The sequence below is a fragment of the Ceratotherium simum genome, chromosome 37 (assembly GCF_057802395.1).
Source record: "Ceratotherium simum simum isolate JZ-2026a chromosome 37, ASM5780239v1, whole genome shotgun sequence".
In the NCBI taxonomy this organism is placed as follows: Eukaryota; Metazoa; Chordata; class Mammalia; order Perissodactyla; family Rhinocerotidae; genus Ceratotherium; species Ceratotherium simum.
The window spans coordinates 22,218,679-22,242,685 of record NC_141936.1 but is presented as its reverse complement, the minus strand read 5'-3'; the positions used below and the strand labels follow the sequence as shown (position 1 = coordinate 22,242,685).

Sequence of the window (24,007 nt, the reverse complement as noted above, 5' to 3'; positions counted from 1 at the left end):
AGCACTACAGAGAAAATTCCACAAGCCCATCAATTAGGAAACTTGAGGTGGCACTGAGGCTGAGTCAAGCCAATATTTTTGCCCTTTTGATACCTGATCAAGCTGCTTAGATCAATACTAGTCGGTTCAGCTACCAGGGGTTTCTTCTCTTCTATTTGGGATACACACAGTGTCTTTAGAACTCATAGACCTGGCTGGGCCTACGGGATGTCATCGGCTCTCAAGTTCTCAGCCAGCAGGCAGAAGAGTCCCAGCCCAGCAGTCCTTGGTTCTGGAGGATATAGGGAGGCCCTTTGGTAAGAAGACTAGCCTTGGATTTCTGGTTTCTCTTCCAGAGAGAGAGAGAACCTCCTTCTGTGGGGTTTGCAAAGTTAACCCTGGAAGCCTTTGCTGAGCACACTCACTCTGGTCATCTGCAGTTGGTTGAATGCTCCAAAGATGCAGGACATCATTTTGGGTGCAAAGGGGACTCATAGAGTCAAAACGATACAAACCTTCCATCTCACGGTTAGGGTTGGAAGGAAGACAAATATACTGTTTTTCTTGTTGTTCAAAGGAAGGGACTGTATGTATGCACATGGATGATGGGGTGGCCTTCGGCCAAAAGCAACACAGTTCTGACCTGACACACTTGTAGGATGGGCTGCTCACGTGTATCGCAGCCCACACCGAGGTCACGGGGACCTGTACACATGACTACCCTGGGAAAGGAAGATTTGTAGTCCCTGGAGAAAATTCAGATGAGAGCAGGAGAGGAGGAGGTGGAGAGCAGAGAGGGAGCAGCCCACCTTGCAAATCGCTCCCCCAGCCCCCTCCCTGCATTCCCATCCCCCAAAGCAGAAGATCCAAGGGCATGGGCCAACCACAGCCAGCTGATTCTGCGGCCTGTTTATACCCTGTAACCAGAGCCTGTTCTTGCCGAGGCTGCCTAACAGCTGCAGAGATAAGGGGCCCGGCTGTTGCTTCCAGAGATTGGATGACCTGTGCTGGCATCCATCTCTGGGGCAGCTTATCCTGATCATTTTCCCAAGCTAGAGGTGGGAGTGGGAAGAGGTGGCTGGCTACTGCTCAGGTGGTGGGGGTGATCTTCCCAAATCCAGGGTGAATCTCAGAGCCCTGTATTGAACTTGCTCATGTGCTCTCTCCAACACCCCTGTCGCCCAGTGGAGTTGCTTTCTGCTGGGTCAAGGGAGGTGAGAGAGGAACTCTGCATGTTCCATTGGTTTGTTTTCCTCCCACTTTATCTTTGTCATCACAGACACAGAAAAGAACACTTGGTGAAGCTCTGGATCAGGCAGAATTCTAGATTCTGCTGCCAAATGCCTCTTTCATGCTAGAGTACTACTTGCCTTACCCCCACCTCCAAGCCTCCCCTCAGAAGTAAGCCTTGTCTTCCTCCCCATCTCAGTCCCCTCAGCTCTCCGAGGCAGTGGCAGGCGCCTCTCTCCCTTCAGTCCATCCCAGACTCCCTGCAAGAAGGCTGGGGTTGTGAGCCCTCCCTGCCAGTGTCTGCTGATGCTGGACATTCTTCAAACCAGGCTCATCCAACTGGTCTTTCAATGGGCTGTGTGTGACCCCCACTTTCAGTTCCATATCCTGATCCTTTTGGGGCAGGCTCTCTCCACCCTCCAGTCTTCCTTTCTTCTCTCCCATTAATTGCCCCTCCAGTAGCTTCCTCTGACTGTCCCCAGCCCCTGGTCCAGTAGGTACACATTGCGTTCTTGTTCTCAGTGTTCACACCTCTCAAGTATGCGATTTGCAGGTGGTTAACATGCTCTTTCCTTTGGTCTCCTGCTTCCCTGCCATCTTGTGGGTGGTGGGTGGAGGGGCAGATTTAGCTCATCCTGGAGGTGAGCAATGGCCTGGCCCATGATCCGGGACTCTCAGGAAGGCCTGCCAAACAGTTCTCTCCCTGTCCCAGCCTGTCCCTCCTCTGATGGCAGCTTTGGCAGGGGTGGGAATGGAGCTCATGGTGCACAGAGTTTGTCCAACAACTGCCTCAGAGAGGAAAACGTGAGGATGAGGCTATAGGGTCTCACCCTGTAGAAAATCCTATGGAAAATCAACAAAAAATAAGGCATTTAGACTTAGAGAGATCTGAGTTCAAGTCCACACATGGCCAGTGACCAGTTGTGGGTCCTCAGCCAGTTTCTTCAACATTTAAAATGGGAACGATGATGCCTCACACTTCCTGGGGTTGATGTCAGGACCAGAGGAGATAATGGACGGGAAGATGCTTGGGAAGTTGGTTTCTGAGTGTCTGGCCTGTGGGTGTCAGCAATATTTGCTGCATGCTTGAATAAAAGAAAGAAAAAAGGCCGCATCAAAATACAGAGCTTCTGCACAGCAAAAGAAACAATCAACAAAATGAATAGGCAACCTACAACATGGAAGAAAATATTTGCAAGCCGTATATTGGATAAGGAGTTAATATCCAGAGTATACAAAGAACTCATACAACTCAATAACAAAAAAACCAAACAAGCTGGTTTAAAAAAGGGGCAGAGGAACTGAATAGACATTTTTCCAAAGAAGACATCCAGATGACCAACAGGTACATGAAAATGTGCTCAACATGACTAGTCATCAGGGAAATGCAAATCAAATACAATATGGTATCACCTCACACCTGTTAGAATGGCTATCATCAAGAAGACAAGAAATAACAGGCGTTGGCGACGATGTGGAGAAAAGGGAACTCTTGTGCACTGTTGGTGGGAACATAAATTGGTGCAGCCACTGTGGAAAACAGTATGGAGCTCCCTCAAAAAGTCAACGATAGAACTACTATATGATCCAGTAATTCCACTTCTGGTATATATCCAAAGGAAATGAAAACAGCACATGGAAGAGATATCTGCACCCTCATGTTTATTGCAGCATTATTCACAAGAGCCAAGATAGGGAAACAACCTAAGTATCTGTCAAGTGATGAATGAATATAGAAACGTATTATATATATCTATACACACACACACACACACATATATACAATAGAATGTTGTTCAGCCATGAGAAAGATGGAAATTCTGCCATTTGCAACAGCAGAGATGGACCTTGAGGGCATTATGCTTAGTGAGATAAGTCAGACAGAGAAAGACAAATATTGTATGATATCATTTATATGTGGAATTTAAAAAAGCCAAACTTGTAGAAACAGAGAGTAGAATGGTGGTTACCAGGGGCTGGAGGATGGGGGGATAGGAGAGATGTTGTTAAAGCTTACGAACTTGCACCTGGAAGATGAATATGTTCTGGAGATCTAATGCATAGCACAGTGATTATAGTCAAGAATACTGTATTATATACTTCAAAGTTGCTAAGAGACTAGATCTTAAATGCCCTCACCACAAAAAAGAAATAATGATGATGAGACATGATAGAGGTGTTCGCTAGTGTTATGGTGGCCATCGTATTACAACATATAAATGCATCAAATCAACACTTTGTATACCACAAACTTACACAATGTTTTAAGTCAATTATACTCAATAAAAAAAATAAAAGAAAGAAAAAGGAAGGAAGGAAGGAAGAAAAGAAGGAAGGAAGGAAGGAGGGAGAGAAGGAAGGAAAGAGGAGCATGGAACTTCCCAGGCCCCCTGCTTTTCCAAGCAAACTGGGCTTGGAGGCTGTTGAGCTCGCAGCTTCTGGCTCCAAGATGTGCTGTGTCTTGACTTTGTAACTGGGCACTCACTGACAAGTCTTTTTTTTTCTTTTTTCTTCCCCTTGATCAGAGTCTAAGGGAGCAGAGAGAGCACCTCTTATCACGCCGGGCACATGGCTGTTGTTTAATAACTGTTGGTTTGTGTTCTCAAGACTTCTCAGCAAAGGAGGGGTGCCTCACCCACAGGTCCCACCCCTCCCCGCTGTCCGCTTGCTCTCTGTGCTCCCCTCGCGTTGTTCCCCCCTCGGTTCTGGTTCTTGAGCTTTCCCGGCCCCCTCCATCTTCAAGGCCTTTGCCATGTCTCTCCTGTGCCTGGGACGCTTTCTGATGCAGGTCACCTCCAGGACTCTGCCACTTGCCAGCTGAGTGATCTGGTAGGTCACTGGGCCCCTTGGGTTTCAGTTTTCTTATCTGTCAAGAGAAAAACTAGACACAATCTTTGGCTTCTTGGGAGAAATAAATGGGATCAGGAAAGGGATGCACGGAGCCCAACCCCTGGCTCACTCTCCTTGCATAAGTCACAGCAGCTCCTAATTTCTTTGTTCATTGAGTAGCTCCCTCCACTCTCTGTTTTGGGGAGCTGTCACTCTCCATTCCATTCCTTGCTCTGCTTCTCCCCCAACAAAGACTGGCTTTCACCAATTTCCCCACTGTCACCAAAGATAAGCCCATCATCTCCCAGCTTCCATGCCCACATCTTAGTTTTACTAAAAGTGGGAGAAATTATAAGGACTTTAGAACTTCATGAAGTCCGAGAAGCATATACCTGCATGATAACTTTCTGTTGGGATAATAGCTAGAAGCTCTGTTAGGTGTTTGCCTCCTGCTTGAATTATTATTATTATTATTATTATTTTTTTTTGAGGAAGATTGGCCCTGAGCTAACATCTGTTGCCAATCTTCCTCCTTTTTTCCTTTTTTCTCCCCAATGCCCCACTAGATAGTTGTATGTCATAGTTGTACATCCTTTTAGTTGCTCTATGTGGGACACCGCCTCAGCATGGCTTGATGAACAGTGCATAGGTCCGCACCCAGGATCTGAACCTGTGAACCCCAGGCTGCCAAAGTGGAGCGCCCGAACTTGACTACTGCGTCACCTAGTTGGCCCTGAATGATTTTTTTTTTAAGCAAAAACATGTTTATTTACTAACCAAAGGGTCAACCTAATTAAAACAACACTTTGAAATAGTCTCATGTAAAACGTTTGTGACAAAGATAATTGAACACAGCAATGAAAAAAAAAGCAGCAATATGGAGATTTGAATTGAGCTTGTTTATTCTCACAGCTAATTACTGGCGAAAGAGATGATGAAATTTTTATTCTGCTTTTTCATAGATCTGAGGACAGGTGACGTTGTTCATAACACGTCCCACCACGAATTTTCTATCTTCTACTTTTTTCATTATTATATTTTCCTTTCCCACCCTGTTCCTGATATTGAACCAACGCATCATTTGCAAAGTTGAGATCTGAGGGTTTCTGCCGTCAGCTGTAGTTTCTTCAAACTCCTCTCCCAGTTTGTGAGAAAACTGTGTTGTTTTCAAAGTGCTTTCAGTTTTTACAGTGAGGCTGTTGTCATCGCAGAGATGACACCATCTGGTTTGGCCATCGCACCCATTTTTCACAGAGCCATTCCTCCTCCTACTGCCTTCATGTATTCATCAAAGTCTACACTCTCCACTGGGCGCCATCTTTCTCCCAGCTGAATGGCGGCCATGGTGGGCCTGGGTGAGCATTCATGGTGGGCAGAGCAGGGTCAGGTTTGGGGAGTGGGAATCAGGTGGCCAATGGGAGATGCATCCTCCTGCTCGAATTCTTAGTAGTGGAGTTCACAAAACTCCAGCCCCCGTATTTCTGACAACTTTCACCTCCTGGATGGCTCTCCCCTTATCAGAAGTAGATCTGGAGATGCAATCAAGGAAGAACATTAAATGGGTGATACCCGTTCTCTGGAGACCCACCACATCAGCCATGAGCTTTGACCTTGGGGTGAGGATGAGGAAGTGAGAAGAAATTTTCTTAGCAACGTTTCTCAAATTTTAGTGTGTGGAAAATCACTGGGGTACTTTCTAAAAAACGCCAGTTACCAACCTCCTCTCCCCTACCCCCCTCATTGATTATGATTCAGTAGGTCTTGGGAAGGGCCCAGGAATTTACTCTTTAACAAGCTCCTCGGTGATCTGAGGCAGGTGGTCTGGGGAACTCCACCCACAATCGTGATTGCTCATCCCACAGTAAGTGTGTCACTCCCAGGATGTCCTCCCTGTCACGGCCAAGCTGAGTCAGTCTGCTCAAGCACAACGCTTGGGTACTTTTCCGTGGTTAAATGTAGAGTCGTAGAGGCTCGGGTTGGGGGAGGTTGGATGCTCCTTCTCATTCCCGTCACCGCATTCTAATGATAGCAAGGCTCAGGCCAGATTTATAATGCAGTTATCAGATAAGCATTCACGGTCAGATAGGCATGATTACACATCTGCTCTGTTAGCCTAAATGAGGCCCACTCTGCGTCCTTGTAGATGCTCTGCCATCTACATGCCATCTCCCATGTTTACTCAAGACAGAAACCACAGTCCCAAAGGCAGCATCCTGTTACGCTGATAATCAGCTCAGGCCAATGGAAATCCTCCTGACCAGAGGCTGGACACAGGATCACTTAGGGGCCAAGTCCCAGAAGCCATCCTAGGCACAGGCCTGGGTCTTCTTGGGTTCTTAGACTCTCGTCATGTAATGTGGGGAGTGTTTCTGAACTATTGTAGCCAATTCACATATTATATATATCTTTATTTCACAAAACGAACTCGTTTCTGTTATACTTCATGCTAACAAACAAGTCACTAATTTCACCAATAAAAACCCAGTTTTGACCAGAAAATCAGCAAAGTCTTAGATGTGATCGAGATCTTGATATTGAAGGACTTAGGGTGGCTGACCCTGGAATCATGACTTACCCTCCAGAGTCCCTGGGGTATGAGGCGGAAGCCACCCTCTGCAGCACTTCCTCTGAGCCCACATCCTTGCTGGCTTCCTCCCTTCCTGTCCTGCTCCCCCATTTGCTTCTCAGCCTTTCTAGGGGGCACTTCCATAATGAATCATTGCATAAGAACCCTCAGGGTCTGCTTCTGCGGAACCTGATCGAAGACAGCTGGCTATGCATTTCTGTAGGTTATTGGTTCTCAGATTTGAGAGCAAATCTCAACCACTAGAGGAGCTTGTAAAAAATGCAGATTTCCAGGTCACATCTCAGAGACTGTGGTTCAGTATAGTGGGGTCCAGGAATTTGCAATTTAGTGAGCTCTCTGAGGGGATCCTGCTGTTTTTGGCCCTTGAGCCTTACCTTGGGAATGACGGCTGCAGCCCCTCTGGATGCACAAGTTGCACCAGTAAGGGGTTGATTGCAAGCTTGGGATTCTGCAACCCCACCCTGCCCGGACATCTGCTGATCTCACAACTCCAAGTGGGTTGGCTTCAACCGGGAACAAATTGCTGCAGCCTACAGTCCAACTGGCACTCCCTGGGTGTCAGGCCGATCCTCCAGGCCCCAGGTCACTTACACTGGGCTCCAGCCCAGCGGGGGTGCTTTTCAGAGACCTACATGGTTGAACCTTTGAGACCCATGAGACCCCTCCTTGGCTCCCATGTTTCTGCTCTTTCTTCCGGCTCCTGCCCAAGTTGCCCAGTTTTCATTTCCTGGTTACTGAGTCATACACACACGCACACACTTTATCTCAGATCTCAGCAGCGTGCAGGTGGGACAGAAGTGAAACAGCCATTTCTGGCAGTAAATTGAGTAATTACACACACAAGCATTATTGTCACACTTCCTGGGTTGAATCTGGGATCCATCACTCGCTGTGTGACTTTGGGTAAGTTCTTTAACCTCTCTGTGCCTTAGTTGTTTTCACTTGAAAAATGGAAATAATAAGAGTAACTACCTCTGAGAATTTATTTGTTGCTGATAAGTGAAATGCCTGGCACACAGAGAGTGCTCATTAGACATGAGCTAATCAGTGTGCAGGCAGAACAGACTCCCCAGATTCCCAGCAAGATAAGGCACCTGGGGGTGGAAACAAGTTGAACGAATGTTTTGCAGCTTTTCCTGAAGATGCTTTGACTGTTGACAGACGCAGAGATTTTGACTGTAAGCACCGTCAAGGGGACAGGGAAACTCCAGGATTTGTACTGGAAAGCAGCTTTGTCCAACACACACACGCTCACGGGCACATTCTCATACACTCGTGTTCACACTCATGCAGTCTATTCTCACACACACATGTACACCCTCACAGACACGCTCACACAGTCACTTTCACACACACACACACACAGAGATTCTCATACTCACATGCTCACAAATATCTCAGACCCTCACACACATTTGTCACACTTACACGTGTTCTTGCACAAACATGCTCACACATTCTCACACTCACAAGCACCCTCTCACACTTGCACACACAACTTCCGTGGAGCCAGGATTAGAGAGGCCTTTGTTGGGAGCGGGTGGGGGTGGCAAGATCTGAGGAGGGGGAGCAGGCAGGAGGAATTCAGCTCCGTGACAGGCCTGGGGAGGTGATGGGTAAACCAGATTGATTCCTGTGTCTTCTGAGTGAGGCATCCATGGGCAAAACCAATCCTGTTACAGAGCCAAAGAATGAGTCCCCGTACTAGAGACTCAGGCGGAATATGGTTGGAGGGGGGAGGCAGGACTGATGAAATCTGTCTGGGAGACAACACACCACCACCAACGGTGGAAAGAGACAGCTGTGTGCCAGGGTTTCAATAAAGTATCTCATTCCATCTGCCCAACAACTGGTAGGAGGCACTATGATCCCATTTTGTAGATGAAGAAACTGAGGCAAGTGAGTTTCAATAACTTTCTCTAGGTCCCTCTACTTGTATGTGTGGAAGTTGGGTGTGACCCAGGCAGCCGTGGTGAGGATGGCAGCCTGCCCCCAGGGTTGCACAGAGGGGTGATGTTTGAGCGGAACTTTTTGGAGCCCATGTGTTGGGGGGGACATGGAGGCAGAGAAAAGGCCTCCCATGGGAAAGCAGATGGCATATTCCAGCAAAGAGAAGGCAGCCAGGGTAAGTGAGGCTCAGACCTGGGAGCCAATTGAATACTTGTCCAAGGAGTTTGGCTTTTGTTTTTCACCTGTGGGCAATGGGGGAGAGCAGAGGTCTGGAGGACAAGGATGATTTGTGTTTTAGGAGGATGATTCTGACAGAACGGATGGAAAGGGTTGGAAATCAGAGAAGGAAAGCCTGGTTAGGAAGCTATTACAGTGATGTCGTCCATGAGATAAGAAATGGGTACCTGTTAAGTCCAGTGGCAGCCAGTTAAGGCCACTGCAGGAGTCCAATGGGCAGGGCTTCTGACTGATGGCAGGAGGTGGCCTTGGGGGAGAAGGAAGGGAGAGGCCAAGTTTGAAGGGAGGTTTCTAGCAAGGAAGCTGGAAGGATGGTGAGGCTGGTAACCGAACTAAGAACCCAGGAGGACAAGACGTGGGCGGGAGAGGCGGTGAGGAATACGGTGTGGATGCGCTCATTTGGAAAGGGGCTTGGGGAGCAGGCAGGGGGCGCATTCAGCCATGAGAGGCTCTGTTGGCCCCAGGGCTGTTGGAAGGGCACGTGGAACAGGGCCCCGAGGAGAATGCCTCACGTGGGAGGCTGGGAGAGCTGCCAGTGTGGCCGCCAGAGAGGTCAGGCAGAGAGTATTCCACTGGGAAAGAATGGTCAGTGTGTGTGTTCTGGGACTGCCCTTCCTCGTCCCTTCTCTCCTAGGAGCCAGCTCTCCCCCTCAGCCCTGCTTTCTTCAACTGACATCTTCCCCGTGGCCACTGACGAGGCCTGAGCTCTGGCTTCCCACTGGGGATTCTCTCCACATCTTTACCCGCATGGGAGGAACCAGCTCCTGCGGGGAAACCCTGCTCTTAAGGGTGACCAACTGTGACTGAGCCAGAGCTGTGACAAGGAAGAGAGGTAGCGAGAGATAGGATCCGTGGCCTTGACGTGGATCAAGGGCTCCATTCTGCCGAGCACTGGGCAAAGCCCCGGGGGTACAAAGATGAATGAGACCCAGTCCCTGCCCTCAAGGGCTTCAGAGACCAGCAAGAGAGAGCCACTTGCAAACACACCCTGAGACCATCAGAGTGTAGGTGTTGTAATTGGTGACACCAGAGAAAAGGGACTCATTAAGTATTTCTGGGAGCATCATGAAACACTGCCTCGAAGAAGGAACTTTTTGCACTGGGCCTGGAACGGTGAGCAGGGTTTTCTAGGCAGACAGGAGCAGAGAGTAGGGTGGGGTACAGGGGAGGGGGGGCATTGTCGGCAAAGGAAACCACACGAAGAAAGTCATGGACCAGTGGTAGTACTGGCCAGGAAGAAGATATGGTTTGGTGCAGAATATAAGGAAGCAGATGGATGGATGAGGCCGGAGATGATCTTGGACAGGTAGGTTGGGACTAAACTATGGATGACCCTGTGGCTTATGCAAGTTTGGAATATCCTTTCACAGCACTGTGCAACAGCATTTTCTGTGATGGTGTAAATGTTCTATATCTGCACTGTTCAATATGGCAGCCACCAGACACACATGGCTACTGAGCACTTGAAATGTGACTTGTGTGGCTAATTAATTAAATTTTTAAATTAGATTACCTTATTTATATTTCAACTTAAATAGGCACATGTGGCTAGGGGCTACTGTATGGGACAATACATCTATAGGCAACGGAGGGCTGTTTAAATGGGGAAATAGGGGAAATAGAGACCAGTACAGGAGTGTGGCTGATGAGGTGACAAGCAGATAACCAATAACTAGTCTTGTACAGTACATAAGGTCATTCATACAGAATATAGTCAGAACGTTTCTAAAACCAGCATTTTTTCACAATGCCCTTCTACCACAGTGACAGCTGGCAGGTACGCCTTTCTGCACTGTCATGTCTGGGAAATCATTTCCTCCTCACAATAACTTTATGACTCGGGAAGAGATCACTTGGTCCTTCTTCAGGTGAATTGGGGTTCTGGAAGACTATGTGACCGTCTTTCCTTCCTTCCTTCCTCCCTCCCTCCCTTCCTTCCTTCCTCCCTCGTTCCTTGTTCCTTCCCTCCCTCCCTCCTTCCTTCATCCTTCCTTCTGTTCTTCCTTCCTTCCCTGCTTCCTTCCTTCCCTCCCTCCCTCCTTCCTTCTTTCCCTCCTTCCTTCCCTCCCTCCTTCCTTCCTTCCTTCCTTCCTTCCTTCCTTCCTTCCTCCCCTTGCCCACTCTTGTTTCATTTAAAAAACTAAGCCCCCTGCACTCAGGCCCTTGGCTCAAGCTCCATTCTTGGAGAGGAAGCTCAGGTTGAGAGAGGCTTAGAAGCTCTACTCAGCTTCTGCTGGAAGGGAGAAAATAGACCTCAAAGCTGCATAGAATTTTAGCAAATTTGGACTGGAAGAATCCTGAGAGATTATATAGCATTGAGCACCCACTCATTTTACAGATCTGGAAATAGGCCAGAAACTTACCCAAGACCATCCCCCAACCCTACCAGCCCAGGAATAATCTGGAATTCCTGCTCTTCATGAGGTGAACTAATCTATATAAAAGCATGGTACTTAACACAGCAGGTGCATGGTAAATGTAAAAATGAAATGAGATGGGGAGGGGAGGGGAGGGGATAAAGGTCCTCCGTGAGAGTGTACCAACTGTTTTCTTATGTCTCTGAGGCACGACTCTGCCTTCAGGATCATGGCTGTCTCTACCTGTTGCTTCTCCTCTGGGCTCTGATTTGCACAAATGATGTCAAAAGAACTCTGTTTGATTAAAAATATCCTAAGAACGGCATCTTCTAGGAAATAGGGACCCAGTGAAAAATCTTAGGGGAAACGTTTGTTCTTCTATTTTTGTACCACAGGCAGAGAATTTGGGCAAAGGCAGCCAGTGCTCCCTGGGAATTGCTTAGACCCTTCATGGGTCAACCCAGCTCAAATAATTTAGTTCAATTCCACAGATTTTTGTGCCAGGGACTGCCTAGGTCTGAAGAGTTCACAATAACTAATACGACTGATCCATGATCCGGGGAGCTCATGGACCTGTGGGTCATAGAGGCAGGCCTCCTGAGAAGCGAGGCCTGGACCAAATTCTGGTCCCAATTCATCAAACCAAACTCTTGATGTGGGTACCCCAAAACCTTTAAGAAAGTACATGAACTAGGGAGAACAGAACAAATAAATGACATGAGAGAAGGAAGAAAGTCCATATGTGTTAAATGCTTTCTCTGTATTAGGGGTTTAGTCCTCAGAACAACCTCTCTGCTCTCTGTTCATGATATTGATGAAATCACACTAATTGGACGTGTTAGCAGGAAGTGGTCTTACTAAGACACATGCATGACAGGAAGTGGGAGGTAAGCTCCACAAAAATTCAAAGATCTACTAGGTTGAGTATGTTTTTAGGGGGTTCAGTGGTTTGGAGCAAACCGAAATACCCCCTCCAAGGTAAATGACAAGCCGTTGCACCTTGGACCTTCTACCTATTACCACGACATCTAGCTCACTCTGGGCTCCTCTGGCCAATGGATTGAAGGCAAAGCAAGGAGTCACTACATTGGTGGAGGTAATAGACCCTGATTGAGATGAGGAACTATGGTGGCTTCTCTACAGTGAAGGGCAGAGAGGAGTACATCTGGAATTCATAGGATTCATTGGGCATCTCTTCATTCTTCCTTGCTCAGTGATACTAGTGAATGAGCAATTTCACCAGCCATAGCCTATCAGAGGCAAGACAACTAAAGACACAGACCCTTCTCTGGGGGGCCTGTGATGCTCCACCAGGAAAGCAATCCAGACCCATGGAAGTGATGACTGAGAGGGAGGGAATCTGGAAAGGGTGGAGGCAGGGGATGAAGAATATTAATTATGGCTTCAGGACAGCTGTAGCAGTAGGGTCTACAGCTGGTTTCACTAACCCTCTTTTAGTAAGTCTTTGGGGAGATTGTGGCTGGCCACGACTCTGAAGGAGACTCTGTGATAGATTAGACTTAAGGGAGGGAGGACATGAGTGGATATGAGTGGTAATAGGGGTGGACTGTATCAGTCCCTTCTTGAACATAACTTTATTGGGCTCACTCTTGGCTCTTAGATGCACTCCTTCCAGCTACTACTGCAGTGACCACTTCCACAGAGACTTACCCACTTCATAAAGACATAACCTGTCAATGCCTCATCTCACACCACTATTGTGTGCCTTTGCTATCTGTCCTGGGTTTCTTGATGGCACAACATGGAGCATACACAGGAAACCACTAGGCACTCCCATATATGCAACCTGGGAGTGCAAAGCAATTAACACCTGGGGTGGGGGCAGCCCTTAACCAATGGGGGATGGGAGCTGTTGGATTAAATGCTCCTCCCTTTTCTTCCCCCAGATGGACAATCCCAAGTTAAAATTCATAGGGTTTTTCAGGTGGACACGGGATCAAGCATGCAATTCCCTTACCAGTGGCCAATTTAATAACACGTCCTAGCATTGACTTCCTTTCTGCCCTGTTTCAATTCCCCTGTCCCTTAATCCTGATCCTGGGATCACATTCCTGAATAAATTACTCATGCATAAATCTTCTTCTAGGGCTTTGCTTTCTCTGGGCAATCCAGGCTAAGACAGATTCCCAGGTTTGCTGTTTTGGAGCTGTGAGATTTTAGGTTAGTTACTTAATCTCTTTAAGTCTTGTTCCCCGCCCCCCCCCCGGCATGAGAGAGATGCTCCCTGAAGCACTTGGAATCATAGAATTAGAACAAAATGGGGCTCTGTTAGAAAAGAAGAGAAAGAGAAATTTTTGGTGGTAGGTGGATCAGTGAGGGTCCTGGGGGTAGGAAAGAGATGGTACACTCAGAAGGAAGGGTTGAAAAGAGTTTAGCAAAGGAGCTATACAGCTTGGGTAGGGTTGAGGGAAACCAAGGAGAGATGAAGGGCACAGTTACTAGCAACAGTGGGAAGCTGTTCCCATCCCTAGGGGCGAGGTTGTCAAGTAGCTATAAGAGATAGCTGCCTGGCAGGTGCTACGGTTTTTGCTAGAAGAATTCAGCCACTCTCAAGCTCAAAACCGGCAAAGAGGGAGTCAGGGGGATAAACAGCCCAACCTTTCTTTCCTCTCACCTTCCATCTCCTACCGATACCTTCCATTGGCTGAATCCAACCAGAAGCCAGAGGACAAGGAGGCCTGATTGATCCTGTCCGTAGAGGTCAGCCTCCTGTGGCACAGAGAAGATTGGAAGAGGGTGGAGAATGGGACTGGAGGGGCAAGTGGAGAATGTCTAGTCTGGTGGGAATCAAGCGTCTGTCTCAGCAACTCTATTTAAAATACATAACTATAGTACCCCATACAACAGGTATGGGCAAATTTGGGAACACGACCGACTCTTGATGAGCAAACCACTCAACTAGTGGGAACAGAAGTGCATCCCTGGGCCTGAGAGAGTGGCTCAGTGGCTGTGAGCAATCAATGTGCTGTGGGCTTTCCTGGGTTACTTCGCAGTGGAAATGGAGGGCATGGTAGAGTCTGTGAGTCAGTCAGCGGAGGTGGGTTAAGAGGGCTTTCCTATTTTACCTCCTCCCTTTCCTGGGGTGGATAAGAAGCAGAAGAGATTCTGTTAATTACAATTTAATATTGTTTATTAAGTACTTCCTCTGTACCTATTATTGAGAACTAGATGCTATTGGGAAAAACAGAGGAAGAATAAGATGTCGCCTCAAGTCTCCTGGAGTTTACATTCTAGGTGGGCAGATAAATTCCATAGATGAAACAGAATAATAAAAAGTAGAAAGAATTGAAATGCTAAAGTGTGGGATCCAGATGAATCACACGGAATTTGACTAGGGAGGCCCCATATCGAATTCAGTGGTTTCTGCAGGGTGTTCAAGGGGCTCCACCTGGGTGGACCTAGGTTAAAGCCGTTATGCATGAGTTTGGAGACCAGGGTGTCTAATCGAAGTTGGGCAATGTGACTAAAGAGAATGTATCATACTGGACTTCCAATTTCCTCCCTTCTGGGTGGAGTCCTCTTGGATCTCCTTGTCTTAACTGTGTCTATTGGAGGCTCATGTTGGGTTTCTCAGGGCCCAGACTGATGTGGGGTAAAAGACTAGAACAGGCATTGGGAATCCTTTGCTCTTTGCAGATATTGCATGTGTCCAGGGCAGAGGAGGAAAGCCATTTGCAAGCCTGTGTGAGTGATGTCCATTCCAAGGGTGGTGGGAGTGAATAAGAGATACAGTGTCCTCACTAGCCCTGCTCTCTCGTCACACCCAGGGTGAAGGTGAAGTGTTAAACTCATCCATTCTCCTTCAAGGGTTAGAGAAGGGTTTCACAAAATGTGTTCGGTGGGACGTAAAGGCCCAGGATGTGATAAAAAATATTCCATGGAATAAAGGGTTCCTTTGCAGGGCTAGCCCAGTGGCATAGTGTTTAAGTTCACATGCTCTGCTTTGGAGGCGTGGGGTTCATGGGTTTGGATCCTGGGTGTGGACCTACACACTACTCATCAAGCCATGCTGTGGTGGCATCCCACATATAAAGTAGAGGAATATTGGCAACAGATGTTAGCTCAGGGACAATTTTCCTCACCAAAATAAAAATAAATAAATAAATAAATAAATAAATAAATAAATAAATAAATAAATAAAAAGTGTTTCTTTGCTGAATAAGTTTAGGAAACACTAGATTAAACAAAGTTAAATGGAACTCCTTTCTCTGAGCCTTTCATATGATTCTGTGTATTATGACATTTCTGCAAGGGGCTAGCTATGGCATGCAATGATTCCCAAACTTATTTGACCAAAGAACTCCTTTTTTATGAACACCCAAGAATATCTCTTGGAACACTAGCATTCTGAGGAACAGTTTCAGGAATACTTAACATGTGGGGAATTTGCCTCTTAAAATTTGTCCTTTTAAGAGGACCACATTTATGCTCCAGGATTTCTGCTAATATATAGCATTTCCGATATCAGTGGGCAGTTGGGGGAATTCCCCCTGGATTTCTGGAATCTCCTCTTTCCACCATTGGGCTGTAGAGGGGGTGATGTTGAGGGAGGGCTTTAGGTGAGGGGGCAAATGGTGGAGAGAGTTGCTGGTGATGAACAGAACAAGAGAAGCCAGAGGTAGGGGATTTTGGAACCTCTTTCATAAAGGGCTAAAAGAACAAGGGGAGGGGAAATGTGGGACTTCCAAGACGGTGGGACTTGCGAGACCCTAAGGTGATGCCTCTCTTCCTTAAAAAGGCTTTCACTGCTTCAACCCTAAGCCAGCAGTGCACATTTTATGATTTTTCCCCCCCAGGGAGCAGGAGAGAAACTGAAGAGGCAAGAATCTGTTGCATCTAGAATGTATATTTTTACCAGGGTTTCTGGTTCACAGAATTGTCTGGTAACAGTAGCTCAGGTCTCTGAGGAAGGAAAATATTTGAGATGCTGAAGAATTTTTCTGAGATCCTTGGTGCAATTACCATGAGAAACGGACAGGAACAACTGGCTTTGGCTTAAAAATAGGAAGATTCAGAGATCACAGAAGCCCCCAAGCCTGGGTCTCTGGATTACATGTATTAAGTTGAGCCGTATAAAATTGCCCATTTTCCTATGTTAGAAATGGTTGAATATTGGCAATTTTATGTGGTTCAGCCTATAGCTGGAAAACATTTATGGGAGAGCCAGAAGGGAGAAGAGTGTGTTTGTGTGTGTGTAGGGGGAGAGGTGTTACTGGGAAGCTAGTCTTATATGTAACAGAAATAGTCTCCCTGTTGATAAAAAGGTGGAAAAGGACCCCTGTCTTGGGCATATTCCCAAAGGATGAATAACAAGATTAGAAGTCCACGACAGGTCTGGACTCAAGGAGATAAACATGGAGGTTGTAGGGATTGGCTCTTCGGATTAGATGTGGAAAGACACTGGGCACACTGTGGGTCTCTGGGAGAGAGGCATTGGGACCTGGGTCTGATGGTGAATTAAGTCACAAGCATTAAGGGACTTAGACATGAGAAAGAGTTAAATAAAGGAGTCAATATTCGTAGGAGAAATTGAACCCAACCTTCTTCCTTACTCTTTGGCCTGTCTCTTCATTTGTCTTCCCATTACACCTGAAATCCAAAGTGGTGGATGGTAGGGTAGGACTGGGAGGGGGGTGTATAGAGAGACATGGTTAACATATGGGAGTGTGGTCAGCTCTGGGGGGTAACATTAGGGGTCTTCATCCGTATCACCTTACATAGTCTTTTTGGAGGACATATACAGCTGTAATAATGATGTTTTCTAATTCCCATAATACTTTACAATTTACAAAACAGCCCTCATACATTATCTCATTTGCTTTGATTTTCAAACAACCTGTGAAAAAGGTATTGCAATTTCCATTTTCCAGGTTAGGAGATTATGGCTCAGAGAGCAAAGTCCCCAAGGATGATAATTGGCAGAATCAGGCTCAGACCTGTGTCTTTGGACTCCAGATGGAGTATTGATTTTGTTTGATCTCATGGAGGATGACCAAGGCCATCACATAACCAGGAACTCCTAAGGCAAAAGCAATTGTTCAGATATTGGTAGGGACCAGGCAGGTAATAGACATGAGCGAAGCTGGTTGGACATAGGGCAATAGGGCGTGGTGGTGCCTGGGGTTCAGGACTGCTGAGCCCATGCCCTGCTAAACGGGGTAATCACTACCCAGCTCCAGGTGATTATTGTCAACAAGAAGTGTCAGCCTGATTTTTTTGAGAGAAGCTGGAAATTCAATTAAATATTTATTGAGTGCCTGCTATGCTTCAGGCACCGAGGATACAGCAGTGAATAAAATGGATAAAAAATCTCTAGATTTTTAGCAAACTTGTCCAATTTTTAAGTTTTGGGAACTAGTAGAAAACTAAGAAAACATTGTCCAGGCCAAACAAAACACATCTGTGGGCTCTATTTGGCCTGTAGGCTGCCAGTTTGTGACTTCAGTTCAAAGACTTTGATGGACCAAGTGTTCTCCAAAGAGGAGACTGTGTAGAATGGCCCAGTAGGGCCAGGGAAGAAATTGATAGCATTTTCATTCATATTGGTTTTTTATCTCGTCCTTTAAAAATTCTTATTTTTGTGAATCCTGTATCATGTACATAACTGATTCATATAGAGCACATCTATGTCCTTATAAATATTTCAGTAGATATTATTTCAATATCTCTTATTTAATAGATATCCTATTTAAATAGATATTATAATATTTCAATAGATATATAGGGGGCACATGATTAAAGAAATTTTATTGATAGGGACATGAGTCAGGAAAGGTTCAAGACCACTGGGGTAGTCCTTAAAAAGCAGATATTTGTACACTCCCTGCCTGAAATAAGGCTAAAGTTGTAGTCTCCAGTTTAGTGCTCAAAGGCTTCAGGGAATGTGGGAGTGGGCAGAGTATCTACAGTAAAATTGACTCAACCCAAACCATCCCTCTGTTCCCTCTGCCAGAGCACTGTCCTATGAGCAAAAACTGTGGGCACTGCTGAGAAATGGAAGAAACAACTGGGTGATGGGGCCAGGTCAGTGCAGACCAACATTTCAACCACCCTGGCCAAGGTTGTGGGGCTGTTGTGATCACGATTGTTTTTACCTCTTAGAAAATGAGACATGCATGTGAGACTATGGCTGGGTGGGAGAAGTAAAGACTGAGGGGTAATTGAATACTCACCCTTCAGTGTCAGGAAGGTTATTACAGGAAGGCAGGTGACCAGACACCCTTAATTTCCCCGAGGACAGAACACGAAGAGGTGGATGTAAACTGCTAACAGGGAGGTTCAGGTTGCAATTACAGAAGACATTTCTGACGGCGAGCTTTGTCTTGAGTCCTATTCTGAAGCTTGTCTTGGACACCGTGCTCCCCATCTGTCAGTAGAGTGGCAACGATGTGTCCCAAAGAGAGCACTGGACAAGCAGCCAGGAACAGGTGCTCTAGTTACGCAGAGAACTTTTGGTCTCGTCGACCTTTGACAATGCCAGATTTGTCCTTCTTTGGATCTCATTTTCCTCCCTTGGATAGAGAAAGGCATGGTCTACAGTCTCAGAGCTGCTTCCTTCCACTTCAACCCTTGGTCTCATGTGAAGAGTCTACATGCTAGAAAGTGTTTCCCTGGACGAGGGCAAGTAGTCTCTAACCCCGGTTAGCACACAAATCTCAAAAAGTATAATGGCTCATACACGGTAGAAGTTTATTTGTTGTTCACAAAAAGTGTAAAATGCGTTTTCCAGACTGGCGGGCCGTTTTCCTCTAAGCAGTGGTAGAGGGAGCCAGGATCTTTCCATCTTGACATTCTGCCACCTTCAATACGTGGCTCCAGGGTGGCCATGCTCATCTACACCAAGCTGACAAGAGGGGAAAAAGCACAGACAATTGAGCCTGGGATATTTTTATGGGCCAGACTGGGAAGGGTGTGCATTAATTCTGCAAATTCTATTGCCTAGAAACCAGTCACATGGAAATGCTTAATTCCAAGGGAGCCTGGGAAATGTAGTTTAGGTGTGTGCCCAGGAAAAAGAGAAAATGGATTTGGCCAATAGGAACCAATCTATGCCACAGAAAGGGGAGCTGAAAAGAGAAAGGATTGTATGGAGTGGAGAAGGGTAAGATGGGGGTGATGTTAATTATCTTCCTGTTTCTAAAGAGCTTGGAGCAGTCCTCAGCTTATGAAGAATGGCGGGACCTGGACTTTAAAAGATTTCCTGGCCCACAGGAAAGAGCCCTGTGCTAAGACTCAAGACACCCTAGGTTCTAGTTTTGGCTGTGTCTTGACCTTCCTATGGGACTGAATAGAATTTACTTGACTATTATGCTTCAATTTCCTCACCTGTAAATGGCAACCAAAATACTTAACCTAGTTACTTGACATGATTGTCTTAAGAATCAGGTATAGCAGCATCATGCACATTTTGAAAAAAATGCAAGAATAATTACAACTGAGAATGAGCTTGAACTGCAGGTAGAGAAAATTAAGTTAGAAAAGAAGATAAAACATCCCCCATAATGGAAGAAGAAAGTTTTTAGGGAAGGTGTAAATGACTTTAAGAAATCAATATGAAACAATTTTGAGAATAGCAGAAAAAGAACTTAAACTAGGGGAATGGTTTGTAGGGGAAAAGGAGAACTTGAGATATGGATGTGGGTCCTGACTCTACAAGCAAATTGCTGTTTGATCTGAGCGAGTGAGTTACTTCCCCTCCCTGGGCTTCAGTATCCCTCTTGTAGAACAAAGGGATTGAATTTACTAAATTTTGCTAAAGCCTCTTTCCGAAATAGTCTGCTTCTGACCACCTTCAATCTTGTCGGAGTGCAGGGATCCGAAGGGCTTTAAGCACCTGTGCTGATGACCACAGCTGACAGATGGTCTCCAAGCACATCTGATTGCCAGGTGAACACTTTAATGTGGAAGTCCAATAGATGCCTCGAGCCTCCCACATTCATCCAAAGCATGATTATCTTCCCTCCCCAAACTTTTCCTCCTGCAGCCTTCCACCTCTCAGTAAAAAGGCAGCTATGCTGGGAGTCTGCCTTGATTCCTCGCATTCACACACAGCCTGAATCCCTCTGACAGCACTATCTGTCACCCTACCTTGAAAATACACTCCAAAGCTCACCCCTTACCTGCTGGTCCCTTAGTGTGAGCCTCCATCACCTCTCACCAGTACTGGGCTGACTGCCCACTCTTGCTCTCTTATCATCTAGCTTTCACACAGTAGTCAGGGTGAGCTCTTTATTCTTTCCTCCATTAAAAATCTTCCAATGACTTCTCATCACCTTTGGAATAAAATTGAACTCCTTGCTTTGGCCTGCCAAGATTTCTGACCTCATCTCTAACCCTCTCCTGACCTCCTGTCCACTTCCCAACTCAGCTGTAGCCACTTTGGCCGTTCTTCCACATACTGGGCTCCTTTTTGTCCCAGGGCCATGGTGCTTGCTGTTCCTTCTGCCTGGGAGACTCCTTTCAAATCTTCTCTGGCTCCTTGTGCCATTCAGGTCTTAGCTCAAATGTCTCTTCTTCAAGGGGGCTTGACTGTCCACCTTTTCCATCTTTTTCCAGCTCCTAATCCATCCATCTCTTCCTCTCACGTTTGTTATTTCTTGTTAAAGCACTTAACACTCCTGGAAATTATTTTCTTACTTGCTTACCAGTGTATTTTCTCTCTCTTTCCACTAGAATGTTAACTCCATAAGTGCAGGGACTTTTCCAGTCTTCTGTACAATGGTGTTCCCCTTGGCATATACAGTAAGCATTCAATAAATAGTAATTGAATGAACGGATGAATCAGCGAAGAGGAACTGACCACAGGTCCTCTGCAGAGACTGCTGCTGCCAGTGACCAACATTCTTCAGCAAACGGAGGAGAGCTGGAGACTTCGGTTTGATGGCAGAGGGTGAACCTGGGTCAACTTCCCCTAGCCCAGTGTGGTGGCACTTGAGCAAGGCGTGGGTCTCTGACATTGGAAGCCAGCTGTCTCTGTCCTGTGGCCCTGATCAGACCCTGGCACTCAGAGGTCTGTGCTGCCCCACCTTTTCTCTTTTTAGAAGGCACTTGGCTGGCCTCTCCGGGGGTATGTTTGGCTTCATCTTCAAGCCACTTGCTCTTACTGTTGAGAAATGACTAAGCAGATTCTCCATCTCCCAGTGGCCAGCTGCCAGCCTGCAAGGGTTGACACTGCCAGCTCAGACTGATTTGAGAGGACACGTCCTCCTTCTGAAAGAGCCCCCTTCTTTTGCTCTATATTTAGAAAAAGCCCAAAGCAGATACCACCATCACTGCCTTTTTTGAAAGGGCCTTACTCACCTCCTCTTGATGGGGCTCTAGGCTGACCCTCACAAGGGAGAGGAATGCAGAAATTAGTATGATTCCTGCTTTCAGGGCTCAATGTCCAAGTCATGCTGGATGCTGCAAAATGACTGGTAGAGAATGTTCACATGGTGACTTAATAATAATGACACCGTTTACTGCTTACTGAGTGCTTACTATCTACCAGGCATGGTGCTAACCTCTTCAGGTACGTTGGTTCATTTGATTCTCACAATGATCTTAGGATGTAAGTGCTGTGACTTTATAGATAAGGAATTGCACATAAAGAAAGGTTACAGAACTTTCCCAAAGCACCATGGCTCATAAGTGGAGGGACTGCAGTTAAGTAAGCTCTGTTTCCAAATATGTGTGCTTGCTCATCTGGGCTGCGTGCCTCCACACCACTGCACAGGTCCTTCCTAAAGCTAAGCACAGTCGGAATGCAAAGGAAAACCCAAGTAATTTTTCCAAGTTTCTCTGCCACCATCCCCTTAGTTTACACCAGAAAGACCCCTGCCACGTTCAATGGGAGGTTAACAGATTTAATGTGGAAAATTGGTTTAGAAATGAACTAAATTTGGTAACTACTGGGTGTAAATAAAGTTAGAAGGGACTTTGCATAATGATAAATGTGTTGACATTGATTGCAAATCTTCAACAGAGGGATACATCATGTTGCCATTACTAAATATAATTGACCAAGGAACACTTTTCTCCCCTAGGAGTATCTTGGGGTTCTAGAGTTCCATGGACACTCTAGAAATTGCAGAGCTCTACTAATATGCTCACTGACCTATAAAAGTGCTTGAGTATTCTTCTTTCCATCCCCACTTTCCTCATCTGAAACCCATCCATCCACCCATCCATCCATCCATCCATCCATCCATCCATCCATCCATCAGTCCACCCATCCATCCATCCATCCATCCATCCATCCATCCATCCATCCATCCGTCCATCCATCCTTCCATCCATAGAACACCTACCATGTTCCAGGCACCATACAAAGTGTTTTCTCCTATGTCATCTTGTCCGTTCTCACCATAACCCCATCTTATAGATAAAGAAACAGAGAATTAGCAAAGCCACAAAGCTGGGCAGTGAGAAGGCTGACATTAAAAACCTAATTTCCCAATCCAGATGTACTGATTTTCCTTCTATACTTCAGGGTTTCTTCCTTCAGTTGCTTATTCAAATTCTGGGCATTTGGAAAAATCTCAACTCAAACCCTGCTTCCTTCAGAAGGTCATGTGTCTCTTCCTCCCTATCTGCCCTGTGCGTAGTGATCTCTCCCTCTCCTTAACTTCCCTTAAACTCACCATCTCTACTGGAATTTGGCACCCACTTCATCAGATTGCTGGTTAAGGGGTGAGCAAGTGTGAGTGTGTGTGTGTGTCTTGGATCTCAAGTGGAGTTTAAGTCAAACACTTGGCACATACCACGTCTTTAAATTAGCACATCAACCTTATGAGGGAGGTACCGTTAGACGCATTTTATAGGTGAAGAAACTGATGCACAGTGAGGTTCAGTCACTGAACCTTTGACTTTGCCCAAAGTCACAAAGCAAGTTGGTGAGGAAGCCTGGCCACAGGACCCACATTTCTTCCCCTACTCTGTGCAGCCTCTACCTAGTTCATCTTGTTTCATAGCTAGGGGAATTGAGGCCCAGAGATGGGAAGTGACTAATGTCAAACTACACAGCTTGTGAGTGGCAGTGCTAGGGCCACCAGCAAAGCCTCAACACAGGAACATTTTCTCCCCAGCAGGCTGCCTCCACTGGTTTAATACTGTTCCCTCCATTGCTACCAGTCAGCTCCTGTTACCTGGATGCTGTGGAAATTGTACCTTGTAGCTGCAGAGACAGCAGGAGTCTGGGAGCCTGCTCCCTGGGGACCAGCCAAGGAAGGTCAGCCTACTAGCCTGCAGACCCAGCACCTAAAATAAACCAGGCACCAAGCCCAAAAGAAACCACACAGCCTTCCAACAGTCCAAGGCCAGACGCAGCTTCAGACTCCCAGGTTCCCTTGGCAGAGTGCCGAGCACTGCACTTAGTGGCTGCTGCTTCTTCCTTTTATTTTAAAGAAAATGAGTTCCTGTCACTCTGGATCTAGAATTTTGGGCTGGCAGGAATTGAGGGAACTAAGATCCAGGAGATCCTTGGAACATGATGGGGAAGGGGAAAAGAATTTTCTTCAGATTGTTGCCTCCCAAATTTGAATGCTTATCAGAATCACTGAGAGAGCTTTTCAAAATGATCCAGGTTTCATCCCAGACCTACAGAATCAGGATCTCTGCGGATTGGGCCCGGGACTCTGTACTTGAACAAGTTCCCCAGGTGGGTCTATTCTGGTCCAGGTTTGTGAACCACCATTCCAAATAGGCTCCTTCCATTTGCTGGTCCACTTGATCTCCATCTCCCATTCTCAACTCTCACTCGGAGCACATTTTTTTTCACTCGTGAAATTTAAGTTCTAAATTGTCCATGTCCATAGCATTGTGGGTTGGTGAGATAAAA

At 46.4% G+C, this 24,007-nt stretch overlaps 1 pseudogene; it reads right to left on the bottom strand.

Moving 5' to 3' along the window:
- Positions 1 to 4,981: 4,981 nt before the first annotated feature.
- On the bottom strand, positions 4,982 to 5,382 carry LOC147912318 (fatty acid-binding protein 5 pseudogene; annotated as a pseudogene).
- Positions 5,383 to 24,007: the final 18,625 nt, after the last annotated feature.